General features: G+C 42.3%; 1 protein-coding gene across 18 annotated transcripts in view; it reads right to left on the reverse strand.

The window, feature by feature from the left end:
• The window catches only part of AKAP13 (A-kinase anchoring protein 13), a 323,232-nt gene extending 301,532 nt beyond the window's left edge, over window positions 1–21,700 (reverse strand). For 7 of the 18 annotated variants that reach the window (XM_070618271.1, XM_070618290.1, XM_070618264.1 and 4 more), the window contains exon 1: window positions 21,431–21,669. The gene's annotated coding sequence lies outside the window, so the exon portion shown is untranslated. Of the gene's footprint in view, window positions 1–21,430 lie in introns of all 18 variants that reach the window. The other 11 variants (XM_070618383.1, XM_070618359.1, XM_070618373.1 and 8 more) reach the window with 4 other exon arrangements.
• Window positions 21,701–22,368: the final 668 nt, after the last annotated feature.

A 22,368-nucleotide genomic window follows, 5' to 3' on the forward strand; every position in this document is an offset into this window, starting at 1 on the left:
AACGGGCAAAGGCGCGTGCTGGAAATGCAGTTCAACATGGCAAGAGTACGGTTTAAAGGCACGTCAGGACCAAACTGGCAGGCCTGGCTCAGCTTCTCCTGTGTGCACAGTGAGGAACTCCTACAGTTTTTAACCAGGGCAGTGGTGTGACCAAAGCTCTACTCCTGGAAGGATAAACTGACAGAATACGAAACGACAAGAGCTGAAAGAGAAACTCTGACATTTGATAGATATTTAATATCACTGAGCTTATCTGCATCCAAAGAAACTGTGCTTCCTTCTTGGTCAGGCCCTCTCCTTAGCAATCTATTACACTGATGATTATTGATGAGGATTAATGAGTACTGATGATTATTACTAATGATAACATGAGGACACGCTAGGTTATCCTATGGAAACAAACCACCAGAAGATGTCAGAGGGTGAACACGAAGTTCACTTCTCATCACTCGAGGACCACCATGGCTCCAGGTAACTCTAGGGCGGCTGCTCAGGATTCCACCTGCTTGAATCCGATGGCACTTCCACGACCCCAAGAGTAGGGCCAGAGAGAGAGAGGACGTCACATCAGCTTACCAACACTTCTCTCCAAAAGTGACACGTGTCATTTATGCTCACATTTCACTGAACAGAGACAGTCACATGCCACATCAACTTGAAAGAGGCTGGGAAATGGATCCTCCCCATGAAAAGGAAGGAAAACTGGAAACCTGGTGAATAGCACTAACGCCATCACAATGTAATGTCTTTACAATGCCCAGTAGTAAACTATTACATTTCAAGAAAAAAATGCCCAGTTTCTTTGCAATTAGGTAACATCACAGAAAAAATGTTCTGGAGGCATCAAAGTTATCACCATATTTCCCATATAGCCTTACAAATATCATGACTCTAAAACTGATTATGAAACAATCTATTTTTGTTCACTGACTCTAAAAAAATTCAGTATCATCTATTAGAGCTTTTCCCCCCCTACTTTTTATGTCTATTATTCATTTTTTTTTAAAGATTGGCACCTGAGCTAACATCTGTTGCCAATCTTTTCTTTTTCCTTCTCCCCAAAGCCCCCCAGTACATAGTTGTATATTCCAGTCGTAGGTCCCTCTGGTTGTGCTATGTGGGACGCTGCCTCAGCATGGCCTGGTGAGTGGTGCCAGGTCCGCGGCCAGGATCCAAACCAGTGAAATCCCAGGCCGCAGAAGCAGAGCGCGTGACCTTAACCACTCGGCCACGGGGCCGGCCCCAATGTCTATTATTCTTTTAGGAATAATTTCCAAGCTTTTAAAAAACCATACAGTTGTACATCTGAAACTAATATAATGTCAGTGTCAATTATATCTCAATATTTTTAACCATATAGACTATTTCATCCTTCTCTAATCTGATAAATTTCTCATTTATTCCTTATTTATAAGGACATAATAAAGAATAATAAATAGTCTGATCAAACCATTTCTGACTTAAGAGTCTCTGGCATAATCCAAGCAGATAAGAAAAATGCAAGTTACCAATTACTTGTATTACCTGATTTCATTAATGAGAAACATGAGTAGTAATGGTGCTATTAATAATTAATTCAAGCTATAAAACTCCTGTAAATTTAGGAGAGTCAAGAAACATAATAAAGAATGCAGACATTTTAGAAATACAATCCAAGTTTCAAATCTCAGCTACTACTGTCACCCACTAGCTGTGGGAGCTTAGCCAAGCTACAGAATCTCCAGAAGCTTCCATTTCCTCATCTATGTACGGGTAACCCTAACTGCTTCACAAGACCATCCCAGGGTTAAATGAGACAACTTATGTAAAATGCTACAAGGTGGGTGCTCAAAAGAGCAGCAGGTAGTATAAATGTGTTCTGATAAGCAAAGAATATGATTTCCTGTACCATTTTATTAGGACTCTCCATGTTAGGAGAAGTAAAAAGTACTTTAATTTCTAATTATTTAAATTGTTTAGAAATCTCTCATGTGCAGTTGACATCAGGGCACAGCCAAGTAGCCGAACACCACAATTACCCACTGTGGTGCACGGTCCCTTCGCAATTGAACCGATGTTTCCCTAACCCTGAGAGAATTATACCAGGAACAAAGACAGTACGTGGGCATTCACACCTTAGCACCAAAAGGCATTTTCAAGATGCTTCAGTCTAGATGTTTCCAAACTGATTTTTGGCCATGGGACTTTCTTCAAAGGAAACATACAGGAAACCCACAAAGTAAAACAGAAAAGAGCAGAGCTACTCTTGGGGGACAACTTGGTCTCCTCCTCATGCCTCCCCAACCCCATGTGGCCCACCAATGTAATTCTAAGGAATCCCAGGGCTTAAGAACATCTTTAGGAAAAAAACTAAACAAAACAAACAAAAAATGACTGCATTTCACTTTTAACAGCAGAAATTAGGGGTAAAGAGGTCTAAGTGACCTGTCCAAGGCTGTTAGCAACAAACTAAGTCTAGAAGCCAAATCTACTGAATCCTAATCTAGTGTCTGTCCACTAACAATCAAGTTTTCTCAGCTACAGAATGCTGTGCATCAGAATTTACCGTCATCATCTTTGCCACAGTCAGTGAGTTTCAACTCTCCAATTTTTAATCTGGCATCCCTACTTTCTCATTACTCTCCTATTACTCATTCTCTTATTACTTTGTTCCCCATTAGTCTTGTCATGTGTCCCAGAACAACTGCAGGGAAACATTTAACTCCTTGCACTGACTTTCCAAGCCTGTTACGTTTATGCCCAGATCCACAAGACAGGAAAGAGAAAGCAATGAGACCCAAAGGGAGAATCCTCTGAAACGTCAGGTGCTGAGATCCTACTCCTTCCCTGCCTGCTAAGTGTTATTGCTCCCCTTCCCCTCTCTCCAAAACTCCAAATCTCAGTTTATCAAGAGAATGCTGGGATAAAAATGACTAGCTTCTTTGGTAGGTTATAGCTCGTTACCAGGAGGAAGGAACAGGGAGAAAACAGGATGGCACACTTCTGAGATTCAAGTCCAAATAATGTGGTTCGACAGGAATAAAAAAAGAAAAGAGCTCACCTGACCCCAAATGATTTCCAATACAGAAGCCCTTTGGGAATTCAGGTTGGCAGAGAGAGGTCCTCAAATTCCACATGAGAGGGTGCTATCAAGCCAAAATAACACCCAGACACATCAATGAAGTCTGAACAGCTCAAGAGTCAAGTATGCTGCACAAAAAACTGGGCAGTTCCAAGAGGACCATGGGAGGCCTCCCACAATTCAAGAACCATCTACATGTTCCAGGACAACGCCATTACAGAGCCATCACAAATTAATGCTTCCACTTCTAGTGATACAATTTATCTACTAAATTAACCAACTCTCTCTCTGTGACCAGGAACAGGCTAAAGATCTGTGAGATAACACTCCTAAGAAAGTCCGAGGGAACAGAGACACTTTGGAGTATTAACAGTGCCAGGAGATCAGCTTATGCACCTACCCGACTTCTAACTTGCTATGCAACTGACTCTTCCTACCTATAGGGCAGAAAATCTTGACAACTGTTATCTGATTGAAAATCACTGCTATCACAGCTGAGACCAATTAACTCATCTTTGTCTCACAGAAAAATATCTGCCTATATTAATAAGTTGAGCACAGTAAAATGTTTAATTTGCTTATTTCCTTGGTTATTTAAACTATAATGTCAACATACGATTGTGATTTGGGGAACGTATGTGGATTGTGCATGTTCATAATTTAATTAGATGTAACATTAATTGTAAAAGCTTCTAATATGCACTTGGATGTGCGACAGGATGGCCACAGATCATCTCTCATAGAGTACTTTGTGTAGGAGACCTCACTCAGTATCATCTCTACAAATCTTATCTCAAACACTTCCCTGTCTCATTGCTAGAATTAATTTGGACTGACTAGGAGTAGCCAAAGAATATGACATCAGAGACTCTCTGTATTGGAAAGTTTCCATCACGTACCTTTTATTACTGAGAACCACTTTTAGCTTAATTCTCAGGGCATAAGAGAGTAGTAACTAGTTCCATGAGTTCCTCCCTGTTCTTTTAGAAATACAGAGTTCTTTTATTTATAATCAGTTGCCAGTAATTCTAACAGTAATTCTATTATGGCATTTAAAACTTCTTTTTGGATTTTTAAAAACCTTCTTATAAAGGTTATAGAGAAATGGTAAACAGACACTCATACTTGGCCAGTGGGAGTGTAAATGATACAAGCTTTCTGTAGACAACCTGACAACAGCTATTAAAGCTGGTGAAATGTACAGCCTTTGCCCTAGCAATTCCATTTCTGCGAGAAGGTGGTAAACAAGGGTACAAAGATGTATATACACGGTTGTTCATCCCAGCAATGTTTATGACAGCAGAAAGGAGAAAGGGAAATAGGGAGGAAGGCGAAAGAAAAGAAATACAACCTAAATACTCAAATAAGAGGGTAATTAGTAAAATAAGGATATATCTAAACCCACACAATGAAACACTATATAGCCATTAAAACAATCATGTAGGTTACCTGATAGCATGTAAAGGTACAGTCATGAAATGTTTTATAATCTGTTTATACTCAAGTATACAGAATATAGTGTGTATATATATGTGCACATACACACACCTTCTACAAATTCTCAAATTCATACCAAATCATACCAAAAAATTTTTATAGGTAGTTTCATTTATTCATACGTGTACTTTTTTTGTGGCTTATGTATAACTGCCGAATTTCTAGAGGGACTGTGCATTACCGTTAATATAAATAAGACAAAAAATGTGTTTCATGAATCATGAGAAATATCCAACGACTTCGAGAATAAGAGATTATACAGTAGAAAGTTAACCATAAAAATAATTTATCTACTGGCAAAGTCAACGTTACACAAAGTTCTGCCAAAACCATAGCTCACAATGGATGCCCTTTCACATAATTACTTATTTCAACTCTCGCTAGAAATGTTTCTGATGCATGTAGAAAAGAGCTTGGGCCCTAGAGACAGAGACCCACATTCAAGTCCCAATTCTGACGCCTCCGAACTGTGTGACTTCGAGCAAGTTCTCCAGCCTCTCTGAGCCTCAGTCTCATCCATAAAACACGGATAACAACAGACCCCACCTCTTAGAGCTGTGGGGATTAAAACGAAGTACGGGTGTAGAGAGCACAGAGTACTAAGCCTGGCATATGGAAATCTGTATTAAACAATGGCAATTATTACTGCCACCATCGTTCCTAGCACATACTAATCAAGAAACAAAATCATGAGTGCTTGAAGGGCAGTGCCCAGGTCTTATTTTTGTTCATCCCTAGATCCCTGGCACCCAAGAGTGCACCTAATGTACAGCAGGCCTTTAATAAATGTTTGCTGAATGAAGTACACCTAAAAGTAACTAATTAACCTCCTTCTGCCTCAAGTTCCTTTTCTGGCAAAATCACAAAAACACCTTGCAGAGGTGAGAACTGATAAACATAAGACATCTTGTTCGGTAGAGGTTCCCAAAAGATGACAGCTACTATGTTAGCGAACTTGTCCGTGTAGATTTCGACAGGCATGAAGCCTGAAGGCAGGGAATACACATAATTTCCCCTCAGCACTTCCCTTAGTATTTGGATCCTGAGGTATAGCACAGATGAACCATTACTTTCTTTGGACTCAGGAGAGAAAATTCTCCATTTATGGGCACACATCCTAGTGAGCTAAGGATTAAAGTGGTAATCTTTAGACTGCCGCAAGCACTTCTGGCAAAGCAGCTCAAACAGTACTTCACCACAGAGAGGAAAAAAGTGTATTTCAGAGAATCCATGAACTTAGGACACAATATATACAAACAGGGGCCATGAAAAACAATGGATCAATTGTTCTCAGGACTTCAAATGAAAGCTTTTAAGATGGTCTGAATCAGGAAGCCTGAGAAAAATCAACACTATCTGTATATACATTGCCAAAGGAATTATTAAGGGAGTACAGCATTTGGGAAGGTATTCAATTACCTAAAAAGTATTTTCTTCACAAAAAAATCAAAGTATTTTAAGAAGAAAAATAGATTCTCAATGGAAAAAGTTCCATGGGAGGAGGTGAAAAAACTACTGACACGAAACCAAAAATTATTATGTCTAAATCATAACATTCTTGTACTTTTGTATTTAAGAGAAATAGTCATCTGAAGAGGGGGGAAACCTAACATAAGGAAGAAGAGCTCAAAAACTGCACAGATCAGTAATTTGTGCAGCTCTGTTTAATTTTCCATGTCTAATTTGACAGAAACCTCAGATTTCATACAAAAGTGCTTAATAGAAGGTTTATGGTCCTATTTCTGTAATGATTCTGCTGAAAGGAAAAAAGGCTACTCAGCACTCATTTGCTTTGAGTTAAAGTTGTCTGTTCCGTATCCTGGAAACACATCAAGTCATGACTTACAGAGACATTTCATGGTCTACAGTATTATACACTGGAGTAAAAACAACATTTAAAAATCACTATTAAGAAAATAATAGTTTGGTAGTAACTTTCAAAACAACTAGAACAAACATATTAAAGTGAGGCACGGGTAAACTTCATCATATATGGCTTATACCTCAATAAAATTGTTACTAAAAAAATGACATTGCAGGGGCTGGCCTGGTGGCACAGCAGTTAAGTTTGCACGTTCCGCTTCAGCAGCCAGGGTTTGCCGATTTGGATCCCCAGCGTGCACCTAGCACCACTTGTCAAGCCATGCTGTGGCAGGCATCCCACATATAAAGTAGAGGAAGATGGGCACGGATGTTAGCTCAGGGCCAGTCTTCCTCAGCAAAAAGAGGATGTTTGGCGGCAGATGTTAGCTCAGGGCTAATCCTCCTCAAAAAAAAAAAAAAAGAAGTAGTTGCAGAGAATGTAAAATCTTGCTCATTCTCTAGAATCTGGGTAATGGGTAAACAGAGGTCAATTCTGTTCTATTTTGAATATGTTTTTAAATTATCATCTTTTTTAAATTAGGTAGGCAAGCCACACCTACATCTATATGTGAGCCACACTAATTGGCAACGACGAAGCTGCTCAACAGGTTAAAAATAAAGTGACAGACAGAGACCCACATTGCCCAAGCACAGAAACCAGGCAAGAGTTGTACTAATTTTACCATCAGACCTGGTCAACACTGGCCAACCCTTCATTTAACATGGGGCCTTTTCTTCCCTAATAAAGGATGACAATTCACCAAAATCAAACGACAACTGACGCTGGAGAAAAACATTAATCCATGTAATTATTCAACAGGATCGATTTCATTAATAGTTTAATAATATACATAGATTGTTAATATATATAGTTTGTGTGACAAATTCATTCATCTACCCATCAATCCAAATATTTCCTGAGTAGCAACTAACTACTAGGTGCCCTGTACCATGCCAGGTGCTGGGAATACCGCGATGAACAAAGCAGACGGAATCTGCCCTCCAGGAGTTTACAATCTAAGAGGAAATACAAACATATGGGATTACCTCATCTCCACCTCCTTGGGGAGCAATGTGACAAATGAATCCTCCTGAATTAACTGGGAGGGAGGAAATGAACCATGCACAAAGACAATAGGGAAAAATCAAAGAGGTGACTAAAAACCGCACAACCCAAAATACCTAACCTAAAGAGGAAAAACAACCTTGATGCTAATTGCTGGCATAGTGTCTTAGAAAAATCCATTTATTTCTGTAGTTTATGACACTGTTATAGCCAAGGAGGTATTTCCAAAAGAAAACTTCTTCTTGTCTAACTTATATACATGATTTATCGTGGCAAAAAAAGTCTTTTTTCAAAGAAGTAAATAAATGTTACCTACAGATACCCTCTAAAATAAAAGGGTGGCTTTAAATATTAAATCCATCTCAATTATTCAAAGTTCACATATAGTATTATTCAAGATCCAACTGTACAACATTCCTGCCAAGGTACCATACATCTTGGTAGACAAAAATGAAAAGTTTAAACCTGGGTGTATTCAATGTTACAAAAAGGTTCAAAACCCAACTCATCTCACTTTTAAAGTTTTCAGATTGTCAAGAAGTGAAGGAAAGGGAAAGTGTAAAAAAGAGAAAGACTCAAAAAATAACACTATTTGATAGAGGGAAAAGTTCAAGGCCATTCCCATCTGGCCCCATTGAAAGAACAGATTCCCGTCCATGATAAAAATTTAATTAAATATACAGGCCAAGCTCTCAGAATTCTTTTCCCCTCTGCCACCACATACTAAGGTTTCCCTGGCAAGGTCATCTAGACAAAGATTCATGAGCAGATTCCCTCTGAATGACAGGTCTACAAGCAATGATGGAAAGGAACTCGCATGTCCTGTCTTAGGAAATCACTCAGACACAAATATTTATCAAGTGGTTCTATTAATTGCTCTGTATTAGAAAAAGAAAGATGTTCAAAGTGTAGTAATGTGGTTGGCAACAATAGTAAGAAAATAAATTAACTGTTCCAACCAAAGGAGGAAGGAAGAAGTCGCTGCAACTTTGAAGACTCTTCACGAACGTGAAAATATCCTCTGTGCCATTTGATGTCCCAGAGCAGAAGCTGTATATGCCCAAGAACATAAGTTGTGTATCCTCCTCCGGCCACCCCCCAGGACTCAATGAAAGGTGAGTCATTAACACATTATTTACCAGAACAAAATAACTCAAGGGCGGAAGAAAAGCAGTAACCTGCTCAAGGTCACACAGCTAGCTATGTGACAGCAACACAGCCGAACCAAGACTAGTGTCTCCTTCCAACTCTTTTGCCAACTACACAACCCTGCCAAGTAAAAGCATTTCATTGGGGATGGAGAGGAGAGGAGATGGAATTAGGTGACAAGTGGTGGCGAGGAAACTAGCAAAGAATTCAGTGACAGAGTTATCATCTCCTAAACCAGGAGTGCAAAACAAAAGAATTTTTCCTAGAAATTCGCATGTAAAACAACTCTGTTCATTTGCCAGAGTCTCTGCACCAATCAGCGCCTGTCCCCCAAAACTCCCATCAGAATTAATTAGGGACAACTCACATTTAAGGGACCACAGAAAACAAAGTTGCAGTACAGTTCTCTGAACCAGTCAGCTCTTTTCCCCAACCATCCTGAACCCTGGGTCTTTTTTTCAGTCTTCCAATTCCATGCTCTTGCATTAAGCAGAAGACGTACATCTAAAAAACATGCCTGACATGAGCTAAGCTGGACACAAAGCTGGAGGATTAAGGAAAGATGTTTAACGTTGCGTGATGTACACCCGCATTTTTCCCACTAGAGACTTACTCCTTATCCCCCTAACACTTCGGTACTGCTAAAACGAACCTAAAAAACTGGTTTCTCAACTTCCAATATAGGTTAAACACGAACTAATTAACTGTTTGTAAAACACTCTGAAGATGTGAAAGTATGTAAATATTACTTATTAATGCTGATCCACAAAGCTCCAGCAAGGGAAGCAAAGTACAATCCCACTGACACGTTTCTGCTACGTTGGAGGCACGAGCACGGGAGCCCAGCACGTTTTTAAGGATTCTAGGAAAACTTAAAGGGCAGACCACAGTGATTTTCTGCTTACAACAGGAACAAGCTGAAATTTTAAGCTGGCTATTCTGAATATAATTATAACAGAATGATAAAATGTGACTTATGGCATGTATAATAAAACTAGAGTATGTTTACAGTCACAAAATCCTGGCTGAAAATTATAGTTCATTGACCTGAGAGAGGGAAACTGAAATCTCTGAACCTCAGTTTTCTCATGAAGAAAGGCAGGAGGATAGTATCTATCTTACAGGGTTAGTGCAAAGAATTAAGAGAATATAACATTAAGAGAACTCACAACATGCAGGCAGGCACCCAGGAATAGTTTCTGCCTCCCTTGAGTGACTTTATTTTTTAGAAAATACCTCTTAGGACATGGCCTGCCTCGAAAGGTCTCTCCAGACTGGAAAAGTCTTTTAAATACACGCTACCCTACGTTTGAAGCGCACACACAGCACCATTTTAGCAGAAGAACCCAGGCAAAAGCTATGGTCATTCCTGTCCACTGACCCATACACACCCATAATCCTCACACAGAGAAAGCACCTCGGCCAGGCCCCAAAGCCTCATGTGACCAAATGAACAATTAGAACTCTACTTCTCAACTCCTGTGACACATTTTTCCCCTAAACAATGCCCAAACGGCAAGGTCACATCCACAGCTCCTTCACGTTCTGAGCCCAGCCAGCCTGCCCATAAAGTATCCAAGAAGCAAAAAACCATTTTCTTCCAGCTTGTAAAAGGTAACAAAATTGTTTCCACACAATGCCACACCGGCCTCCCTTCTCCCGCTCCAGAAACACACCTACCCTAGACAGGTCAGAACTCAACTGGCAAAATCAGGTAGGTGGATTAATTTACAGATATTATTTCAAACGGTACTAAGTGCGTTTTTAGGAGTGATTCATAAATTACAGAAAATGTCAAATTTGCAAAAAGCCCCTATCATATCTACCACCTTTAGCACAGTTATCACACGGGAAAAGGAATACTTCTAATAATGTAAGTTAATGCTGATAGTATAATTCAAATTTAGGAAAAAAAAAAATTCAAGCTCAGTTCAATTTATCCAGAGTGGTCTGCCCATCACAATGCAAATGCAACACAGTGGAAGAAAACATGCCACATCCAGCCTGGAGGGGAGAACGTGTGCTAACAAGTTTTCCAGGAGCTGTTAATGGACTGCTATCAAAACCACCCAGACTCTCTTACCTGACTGCCCTGTGATCAAGGGCTCAGGTTTTCAAGACAACAGACCAGTCCAAAGACCCATCAAGGGGAAGACGCAGTGTTAGCAACCAGAAACAGGAAATTCACCAGCCCAGAAGCTCACCACTGACCCCAAAGCTACTAACTCCCTTTATTAAAAAATAAGATTAAAGAAAAATACATACTTTGCAGAATATTTAGAAGATCAAAAAACACCCTATCATCTCACTGCTCAAACGTTTAACTAAAGTTAACACGTTGCCACAGCCTCCTTCCAGACCGTCTGGTGTGTTACGTGTCTGTGAGGTACATGTGAATGACATCCCTGCAAGTTAAAAATCACAGACATCCTTAGAGACTGGAAATGCACACCAGACTTCACTGAGAATATTCTTATCGTGCCCAGAGGAGAAAAGCTCTCATTGTGTTTGAGTCCTAACTAACTGACAGAATACACAAGGTGCTGTTTTAGGTCACTGCCATATTCCTTCATTCCTATCTAGTCCTCCTTAGTCATACCTAGGTGGTGTTTACCACCATCATTATTATTACTAGCTACCATGCCATGTGCCCCTACTATGTGCCAGGAGCCTCATATATCCCTAATTCCCACAATAACCCCCACCCTCCCTTCTCTATCTAGAATTCTTTAAATCTTACACCCAGTCCAGATTTCATCCCTGAACTCCAGTCTTGCATATGCAAAACTTTACTCTCTCTTCATGTAAAGTCTCACAGATCTCAAACTTAACACGTCCAAAAGAGCAACACAATGTCTTCCCCACTCAGGGAACCACACCAGCGCCATTCCCCCAGGTGGTGAAGTACAACACCTGGGAATCACCCTTGATTCTTTTCTTTCCTTCAAAACCTTTTTCAAGCCTGTAAGTAATCCTATCAGTTCTGTCTTTGAAGTGTTCGTTGATTCCAACCACTTCTCGCCACGTTCACTGCTACCACCCTAATCCAGGCCGCCATCTCCTCTAAACTGGATGGACTACTGCAAAACTCTTCAACAGTCTCCCTGTTTCCACTCCTGCTCCCGACATCCAGAGTGAAACCTTTAAAACCTAAGTCACCTCTTCTCATTGCTTGCTCAAGCCGGTCAGCTGCTTCCCGTCACACTTAAAAGCCTATCTGATCTGGCCTCTGCCCACGTGTGCCTTATCTCCTACGGTTCTCCTTTCCCACCAGTCCCAGCCACACTGGCCTCCCTGTTCGCACTCCCCCCTCTTTGCACCTCATGTTCCCTCTGCATGGACCATCCAGGATCTTCAAGGGGCTTGCTCCTTTCACTTCCCTCGGGTCTCTGCCCAAATCTCATCTCCTCAGAAAGGCCTTGTTTGACCTCCCCAATTTCTGCTGCTACTCTTCACATTCTTCCTAGAATTATCACCACCAGACATCACCAAAGTTGTTTGTCCTACTTATTTTCTGCTTTCCTCGCTAAAATGTCAGCTCCTTGACGACAGCAACTACTTTCTGTCACTGAATCCCCATCACCTAGAATAGCGCCTGACATGCAGAAGGCACACAAATATGCGCTGAATAAATTAACAAACAACCCTACAAGGTATGTCATATACTCAATTTACAAAAGAGAACTGAGTTTCAGAGACAAATAAGTGACCTAAAGCCACACAGCAAATAAGTCACCAAATGCACATGAAAGAGTCAGTACCCCCCCGACTCACTGCGTCCTGTGCTATACAACTGAATTACACATATGCGCTACGAAAAATGAAAAAGCAAGCATTTCTCCATGAAAACATCAGACCACAGTGCTCTTTCCTTTTCTGTTCATCACTAGAGCATTTCGTGTTTTCAATCAATCTTATGCACATACTATGTATGTACTTGTTTGACAGGAAAACATCTTTTTTTGTATTCCCCACAGAACAAGGGCTGTGCTGCAGATGGTAGACCCTTAACAAATGTCTGATATTTATACCCCTGAAGACTTGAAGAATCCTCTAACGGGACGTTCAGCACCACCAAGAAAGCAGACTCTTCTGAGAGACTTCAGTTTCCAACCACGATGGAGCAACTGGAGCCAGACATCCTGCCACACCGCCTCCCACTGCTACAAAAATGGACAAAATACATGAGGTAACATCTTACAGACACTTCACAACAGACAGCACAGGACTGCAATCCCTAACAGAAGGGAACAGAGGAGACGAGCTCCACAATGGCACCAGCTCTCTAAGCCTGGAGGCACATACGGGGACCATGGTGCAACGAGGAGGACCCCAGGCATAGCATGGCAGCCTTGTCAAGCTGAGAAGTCAGACATGAGTCTGGGAAGGCTGAGGAATCTAAAGACTGCAGAGCAGCAGAAAGGAGGGACTTCCACGAAGGATCTCCATAAGTCAGCACAGAGGCCTCCTTGAGTCTGATATTGAACAGCGAGCCACGCAGGCATACTGTAAAAATCTATGCGAGCAGGCAAAGAAGGACCCAAGAACTATAAGGTGAATGACGCCAGAGCTCACATAGGGCTGCACGCGTTCATATTCTCATCAGCCAGAGCAGAAAACATCAAATTCTTCAATGGAAACTACAGGGGCTTCATGCCTTAGTAATGGGACAAAACTAGCCTTAGAGTAAAAGCTACTCTAGACTAATCCTAAAAAGTTTAAAAAGAAGCCTCAGAAGTATCAAGCAAATAACGAAACCTGCCAAAACAAAGTCTAATACTCTTCGAAGCATGGTTCTCATATTAGGGATGATTTTGCCCCCGAGGGCACATTTGGCATGTCTAAAGATACGTCTGGTTGTCACAACTGGGGGTGATATTACTGGCATGTAGTGGGCTGAGGCTGGTGATGCTGCTAAAGATCCTACAGTGCACAGGACAGCCCCCCACAACAGAGAATTATCTGGCCCCAAATATCAGTAAGATATTTAGAAATATTAACTCAAAGTGAATCATAAACCTAAATGTAAAATTTTTTGTGATTTTTTTAAGTGAAGTTATCATAATTTACAACATTGTGAGATTCCAGTTGTACATATTATCTGCCAGTCATCACACAGGTGTGCCCCTTCACCCTGTGTGCCCACCCTCCAACCCCTTCCCCCTGGTAACCACTAAACAGTTCTCTTTGTCCATGTGTTTATCTTCCATAAATGTAAAATCTTAAACTATACAATTTCTAGGAGAAAATACAGAGGAAAGTCTTTGTGCTCTTAGGTTAGGCAAAGAGTTCTCAGATACTACACCAAAAGCATAATCCACGAAAGAAAAAACAGTAACTTGGACATTCTCAAAAGTAAGAACTGCTCTTCGAAAGAAATTATTAGAATAAAAAGATAAGCCACAGACTAGGAGAAAATATTTGCAAATCATAATCATGTCTCTGACTCTAGAATAGAGGTATACCTTGGAGATATTGTGGGTTCAGTTCCAGACCACCACAATTAAGCAAATAGTGCAATAAAGCAAGTCACACAAATTTTTTGCTTTCCCAGTGCATATAAAAGTTATGTTTCTACTACACCGTTGTCTGTTAAGTGTGCAATAGTATTATGTCTAAAAAACAATGCACAGACCTTAAAAAATACTTTATTGCTAAAAAATGCTAACCATCATCTGAGATGAAATCTTTTTGCTAGTGGAGGGTCTTGCCTCCATGTTGACAGCTGCTGACCCATCAGGGTGGTGGTTGCTGAAGGTTGGGTGGCTGTGGCAATTTTTTAAAATAAGACAACAACAAAGGGTGCTGCACCGATTGACTCTTCCTTTCATGAACGATTTCTCTGCAGTGTGCGATGCTGTTTGATAGCATTTTACCCACCACAGAACTTCTTTCAAAATCGGAGTCAGTCCTCTCAAATCCTGCCGCTGCTTCTTCAACTAAGTTTATGTCATATTCTAAATCCTTTGTTTTCATTTCACCAACCTTCACAGCATCTTGACCAGGAGTAGACTCCATCTCAAGAAACCACTTTCTTTGCTCATCCATAAGGGGCAACTCCTCATGCATTAAAGTTTTCTCATGAGATGGCAGCAGTTCAGTCACGTCTTCAGCTCCACGCCTACTTCTAGTTCTCTTGTCGTTTCCACCACATCTGCAGTTACTTCCTCCGCTGACGTCCTGAACCCCTCACAGTCATCCCTGAGGGTTGGAATCAACTCCTTCCAAACTCCTGTTAATGTTGATATTTTGACCTTTTCCCATGAATCACGAATCTTCTTAATGGCATCTAAAATAGTGAATCCTATCCAGCACGTTTTCAATTTACTTTGCCCAGATCCGTCAGAGGAATCACTATCTATCGCAGCGATAGCCTTCCAAAATGAATTTCTTAAATCACAAGACTTGAAAGTCACAATTACTCCTTGATGCACGGGCCGCAGAATGGATGTTGTGTTAGCAGGCATGAAAACCACATTAATCTCATTGTACACCTCCATCAGAGCTCTTGGGTGGCGGTGCATTGTCAATGAGCGGTAATATTTTGAAAAGAATCTTTTCTTCTGAGTAGTAGGTCTCAACGGTGGGCTTAAAATATTCAGTAAACCGTGTTGTAAACAGATGTGCTGTCATCCAGGCTTTGTTATTCCCACTACAGAGCACAGGCAGAGTAGAGTTAGCATCATTCTTAAGAGTCCTAGGATTTTTGCAATGGTAAATGACCAGTGGCTTCAACTTAAAGTCACCATCTGCATTAGCCCCTCATAAGAGAGTCAGCCTGTCCTTTGAAGCTTTGGAGCCAGGCACTGACTTCTCCCCTCTAGCTATGAAAGTTCTAGATGGATCTTCTTCCAATATAAGGCTGTTTCATCTACATTGAAAATCTGTTGTTTAGTGTAGCCTCCTTCATTAACCGTCGTAGCTAGATCTTCTGGAGAACTTACTGCTTCACCCTGCACTTTTATGTTATGGAGATGGCCTCTTTCCTTAAACTTCATGAACCAATCTCTGCTGGCTTCAGGCCTGTCTTCTGCAGCTTCCTCACCTCTCAGCCTTCAGAGAATTGCAGAGGGTTAGGGCCGTGCTCTGGATTAGGCTTTGGCTCAAGGGAAGGCTTTGGCTGGTGTGATCTTCTATCCAGACCACTCAAACTTTCTCCAAATCAGCAAACGGCTGTTTTACTTTCTTATGGTTCGGGTGTTCACTAGAGTAGCACTTTAATTTTCTTCAAGAATTTTTCTTTTGCATTCACAACTTGGCAGTTTGGCAGAAAGAGCCAAGTTTTCGTCCTATCTCAGCTTTCGACATGCCTTCCTCACTAAGCTTATCATTTCTAGCTTTTGATTTAAAGTGAGAGATGTGCCACTTTTCCTTTCACTTGAACACCTGGAGGCCACTGTAGGTTATCAATTGGCCTAATTTCAATATTGTTGTGTCTCAGAGAATAGGGAGGCCCAAGGAGAAGGTGAGAGACAGAGGAACAGCTGGTGGGTGGAACACTCAGAATACATGCAACATCTATCAAGTTCATCATCTTATATGGGCGCCATTCATGGTGCCCCAAAACAACCAAAGTACTAACATCAAAGATCACTGACCACAGATCACCGTAACAAATACAATAATAGTGACCAAGTTTGAAATATTACAAGGATTACCACAATGTGACAGAAGATACGAAGTGAGCAAATGCTGTTGGAACAATGGCACCAATAAACTTGCTCAATGCCGGGTTGCCACAAACCTTCAGTTTGTAAAAAACACACTATCTGAGAAGTGCAAGAAAAAGAGGTATGCCTGTAACCACAGAACTTTCAAAACTCAATAATAAAAAAGCAAACAACTCAATTTAAAGAAATGGGCAAAAGATGTGAACAGACACATCACCAAAAACTGGCAAATAATCACATGAAAAGAGCTTAACATCATTAATCACCGGGCCAACTAAAAAAAAAAGAAAGGTGGCTACAGGGGCCAGCCCAGGTGCATAGTGGTTAAGTTTGTGCACTCAGCTTTGGCAGCCAGGGGTTCGCAGGTTTGGATCCTGGGTGTGGACCTACACCACTCATCTAGCCATGCTGTGGCAGCAACCCACATATAAAGTGGAGGAAAGTGGAAGAAGACTGGCACAGATGTTAGCTCAGGGCCAATCTTCCTCAGCCAAAAAAAAAAAAAGGCTACATTCTGTGTGATTCCACTTATATGATTCTTGAAAAGGCGAAAAAACCACAGAGACAGAAAACAGATCAGTAGTGCCTAAAGTCTGGGGGTGGCACATGGGTTGACTACAAAGGGGCTCAGAAGAATTTGAAGGGATGAAAGAACCATTCTAAACCTTGACTGAAGCAGTAGTTATGAGAATGTATACAGGTGTCAAAACACAGAACACTTGTGAATTTTACTGAATGTAAATTATACATTAAAATAAAAAAAGAATGATAAAATAGAGACTAAAGAGATAACATCCTGAGTGAACCTTGATCCTACCCTGGTTAAAAAATTTTTTAAATCAACTATAAAAAGACATTTGGAGGAAAAACGGGTAAAGCTGAATATGAGCTGAATAATACACTAGAATTATTAAATTTTTTTAGCTGTGATCACTGTATTTGGTTATGTAAAACAAGGAGATAGGCAAACTTTTTTGGTTAAAGGCCAGACAGTAAGTATTTTTGGCTTTGTGGACCACACGGTCTCTTGTCACTACTCTACCCTGTCACTGTAGCACCAACACAGCCCCAGGCAATATGTGCACGGATGAGCAGGCTGTGTCCCAATAAAACTCGATTTACGAAAACAGGCAGTAGGCCAGACCGGGCCTGCGGGCCATTGTTTGAGGACCCCTAATGTAGACAAATCTGTAGTGACAGAAAGGGGAGCAGGGGTTGCCTACGGTGAGACAGGCAATGGGATGAGGGCTGAGGGAGGAAGTGCCCGGAGAATGGCACAAGGGAACTTTTGGGAGCGATGCAAATACTCTATATCTTGATTGTGCTGCTAAGTTACAGGCATGGATACATATATACTTAAAATGGGTGGATTTTATCATATAAATATCTCAATAAACTTCTTTTAAAAATGTATTCTTTCCAGGTGATTGCATCAAGCAGCTATGAGATTTTAAGGCAAGATTATGAGTAAATCATTCTAATGTAGAGCTGTTTTCCATAACATGGCCTTTGGAGCCAAAATAATCTGAGTTCAAATCTTAGCACCATAGTTTAGTAGCTACGTGACCACTGTCAAACCACTTTGGGGGCTGTTTTCTCATCCTAAAATGGGTTAATAATGCCTGTCTCATAGGTTTGTTTTAAAAATTAAACAAGAAATAGAGGTACATAAGAGGTACACTCTCCTGATTTGAGTAAACCAATTTTTTTAAAAATAATTTAAGAAAACGAGTCAGAAAAGATGAGATAAGTCCACGAGCTTCTTTCGTATTCTTCTGAAATATTCTGACCTTCTTTGTTCCCTGTTTGTTTTGGCTTCACCTGACTTCAAGCACTGGCATCCACCATCAGTTTCTGTGATTTCACAGTAACTTGGACCTAACAGCAAGCACTGGGAACTGAAATCTCTTTTGAGTTTAGAAAAATATTCCATGACAAATATGTTGGGAAAGAAATCGGAGAAGATAAGAGCCAAAAGTAAAAGGTATCAACTTTCACAATCAAGGAGAATGGCAACAGAAATGGCCTAATATTTTAATTACCTTTTATAAGGAAAAACCAATAAAGTTAGTTGGACGTTTTCCCCTTCTAGACTAGGATTTGAATTTTATCCAAAACAGTAGCCAACCAATAAAATTACAAAATGACACAGGATTTGCATAGTGTTTTATCTCAAGTGTCTCTCACAACAGGAGTGGGTGGCAGACAGGATAAGATTAATATTAAATTTGCTTTTATTTTATAAGTAAGGATACCAAGTCTGAGACAGATAAAGTGGCTTGCTCAAGGGCACATAGCCAATAAATGACAAAGTCTGGATGTGAAGTGAGATATGTGGCTCCACACCACGTGCTTATGGCAGAGGGCACCATCAGACAATCATCTCGGGCTCTGTGAAACTCTTTACATAACTCATTGGTGCTTTTCCCTAACGTGACATCTTTAATTGTCTAAAAGACAAATCAATTACAGTGTGACTTACCTACTAACTTCCTAACTATTCAGGAATAACTGGCCATTTTGGGTGGGAGAGGCTTTGCCCAAAGATGGGCTTATGATATGATCAGAAAATTGAAAAGGGCTGATTTCCAACAGAAGAGCCTGCAGAGGGACGGAAATGATAAATCCCTCACTCCTCTTCCTTCTCCCCATCCCAATACCCACAGCACACAAACACATTGATACCCACCTTCCCCGGGCGGCGAACAAAGCTCTGAAGAGGTAAACAAGGAAAGCACATCATTGTCCCACACAAATATTCAGTCTCTCAGTACAGGGCTGCCTGTCCATCCTCCCAGCAAGGCATGACAAAAATGGGTTATCTATTCACCTTCTACTTATTACGTCCCAATCAACACAGAGGCTGTGGACTATAAGACCACAAATGTGAGGACACATGAATTAAACTTCCTTCCTTCCTCCTCACTCACCAGTCACAATGGTAAGACAGTCCGACAGTGAGGGACTCAGGAGCCCCGCTTCCAAATGGATGCCCATCCCCTCCAGGAATAACTGAGTCTATTCAAGTGCACTTAAATTCTAACTTTAAAAGAAGGGGTTATCAAAAGTCCAAGTTTGTTCATCTAGCTTTGTCAGGGAAGTTTTTTTCCTCAACCTAAGTCTGATCAAATGTAATCTTTAAAGGTTTACTATAATCCTTCCTGGTGAAAATCCTTATTTTCTAAGAAAACTAATGGAAATTCTTATTTTATACGAAAATCTGTATAAGACAGAAAATCCTTATAAGAAAACTAATGGAAAGATGAGATTCAATATACAAGAAACATCCATTACAGGGTAATATTTCTAGAATGTATCTACCCCATTTGGTATTGTGAATATTGTAAACTGAGCTGACACAACTGATTTAAATACTGCTTCCTTCCGTAAATGGTGGCACCTTCAAAACTGTTATCTTGAAAAGGAAATGAGTGATTTGCTCAAGTCTCTGAATTGTACTAATGCTGTATTAACCCCAGTTCGGTGCTATCTTAAGCAAGTTTGAGAAATGTAGTCACAATCCGTATCTACTATTTTTCAAGACTAAAGTAAAACAAGGAAGAAAAGCTGGAACTGACTAAATAATTCAGATATCTTATTACAAGTGTTGAAAACAATCCATCTCTCACCATTTCTTCAACACCATAAAGGCAGAGTTCTACCCAACCAAGCCGCTTGGCAAGCCCCACCCACAGACTAACAGGTAACTGAGAAGATAAACCCACTGTTTCTACAACATTCAGGGCAATGGGCACCTTAAAAAAAAATCTGCATTACTCACTTAGCATCAGTTCGTTCCACTATAAATTGGACAGGCATTTAAGGTAGCTCCATTTGGGAGATTCAAACAGAATTATTCTCACATCATAAGTCAAATTAACCAAATTCAGCAGAATCGATGCACAAGGTCTGTACTTAATGCAGTCTGCAATGCCCAAGAAACCACGAAGGAATACAAGAACGGTAACAGTGATTTATCTCAACTCATCACAACTCCTTTACAAACTTGCAAAAAATGATCTTTCAAAAACTGCAGCGTTTGTCCTGATCTGGGAAATCCAACGGTTTAGAAAAATGGAATAAGCTGCTGCTTCTGAAAATAAAGGCGGGGGGGGGGGGGGGGTAAAATAAGAAAAAAAAGGCACACATCTTCTTCCTTTAGTTGTATATGCCTGAAGCAATAAACTCCCCAAAAATAACTCCACTGAAGAGTATAAAAGCTGAGAACGAACACCAAAATACAGCTCAATCCAACTTTCATTGTGAACTCCTGAGTTCACAGAAAGACCTAGAAATTTAAACGTGCTGGCATCATTTTGCTGTAAGAATTATTTCCAAAAACAAACCAAAAAAAAAAAAAAACCCCGTCTATTCTTCCTTCCGATGAAAAAAATTTTGGAGGGTTTTCCCCAGATTCTTTTCAAAACTCTTCACATAGTGGTTGACTTTGCAAAAAGCACAAAGTGTCACTAAGCCATATTTACCCAAAAGAGTGTTTTGTTTGGTCTCCAAGTATGGCTGCACTCGAACCAGGTCGAGCTGAGCGCGCCGCACGGTCCCGGAGGGGTCCCCTCCGGCCGCACATCCCCGAGCCGCGCGGGTCCCCGGCCGCGGCCCTGGGAGCGGGCGCCCACAGCGACCCCCGCAGGCGGGCGCGCCCCGCGTGTTTACGGTCCGCGCCGGCCCCGGGAGCCGCGCCCTGGGGTCCGCAACACTTGTCCGCGGGATCCGTCGGATAGGAGGGACCCACGGAGCGCCTGCCCCCGGAGGAGAGGACCGGGGAGCCTGGGGCCGGGGGTTCAGGCCTCGCGGGGCCCGGCGGCAGCACCCGCGCCGTGCAACGCGGCGCCGAAGTTGGATGCGGGAGCGAGAGGCGCGCGGGGCCGGGAGCAGACAATGCGTCAGGCGGTACGCGCGCGAGGAGGGGGCCGCGGAGCCGAGGCGCCCCCGCCGCCCATCCATCCCGCGCGCCCCCGCCCCGCCCCCGCGGCCCAGGGACCCCGCCCCCTCCGCGCCCCCGCCCCGAGGAGCTGCCGCAGGGGGAGGGGCCCGCGCTCCCGGCCCGCGACCCCTCCTCAAACCACCAAACTTCCCCCAACTCCGCCAACTAAGTTGCGCTCTCACCGTGCGGCGCCCGGGGCTCCCCCGCGGGCCGAGCCGGAGCAGCTCCGCACCTTCGCCGCGGAGAAAGACAATAGGTGGCCGCTCTCCCGGCGGCGGCGGCGGCGGCGGCGGCGACGGCTCAAAGCGGCGGCTGCAGACGCGAGGAGCGGGCACGGCAGTCTCGGCGGAGCCCAGGAGCTTCCCCGCGGCTGCTCCGGCTCCGCGCTGGCCCTGCACACAGCCCCAGCCCGCCAGCGCATGCGCCACAAGCGGCTCGGGGATGGGCGGGGCACCTGGGAGGGCCGTAACGCCTACGAGCCCTCCCATGAGTAAGCGCGGAGCCAAGGGCTGCGGGCAGGGATTGCACAGCAGAGCTGCCCATCAAGCTCGGTGAGACCAATGGGAAGGCACCTGGGCGGTGCGTTCTGGTTGCTAAGGAAGGCTGAGGTTGACCGCCGCCGCTGCTGCGCGCGGCAAAGTGATCAAAGTGGGGTGGCAGGCAGAGGCGGCTCTGGGAAATGCCCACCCACGCTCTCCTCTCTGCCCTATCTCCGGAAACCGCCCTTCCTCCGTGTGCTGGTGCTTACCTGAGCCTAGCACTTAAACTTCACATACTGAAATGATTTACTGTTTCCCTCCACTTGAAATCAGAAAGTGAGGTTTAGTCTTCTTTGCGTCCAGTGCCTAGGAGAGTCACTGCTAGGTATTCAACAAGTGTTTTAGACGGATGGATGGATGGGTCTACGGCCGCATCAGGATTCTGACAGTGCGTTCCATAAACTTTTGGCTACTCGATCGCCGCAAAATCATACAGTCTTCGAGTTGCAAAAGACCTCAGAAATCATCTGGTGGCGTCTGAGAAACAAAATATGGTCCACTGGTACACGAAGAAACTTCTTCATTTTGATAATTGTGTGTTTATTTGAATGTGTATGGGGGGGAATGCCTAGCATGTCAAA

This window comes from Equus przewalskii, chromosome 1, assembly GCF_037783145.1.
Source record: "Equus przewalskii isolate Varuska chromosome 1, EquPr2, whole genome shotgun sequence".
NCBI classification, from domain to species: Eukaryota; Metazoa; Chordata; class Mammalia; order Perissodactyla; family Equidae; genus Equus; species Equus przewalskii.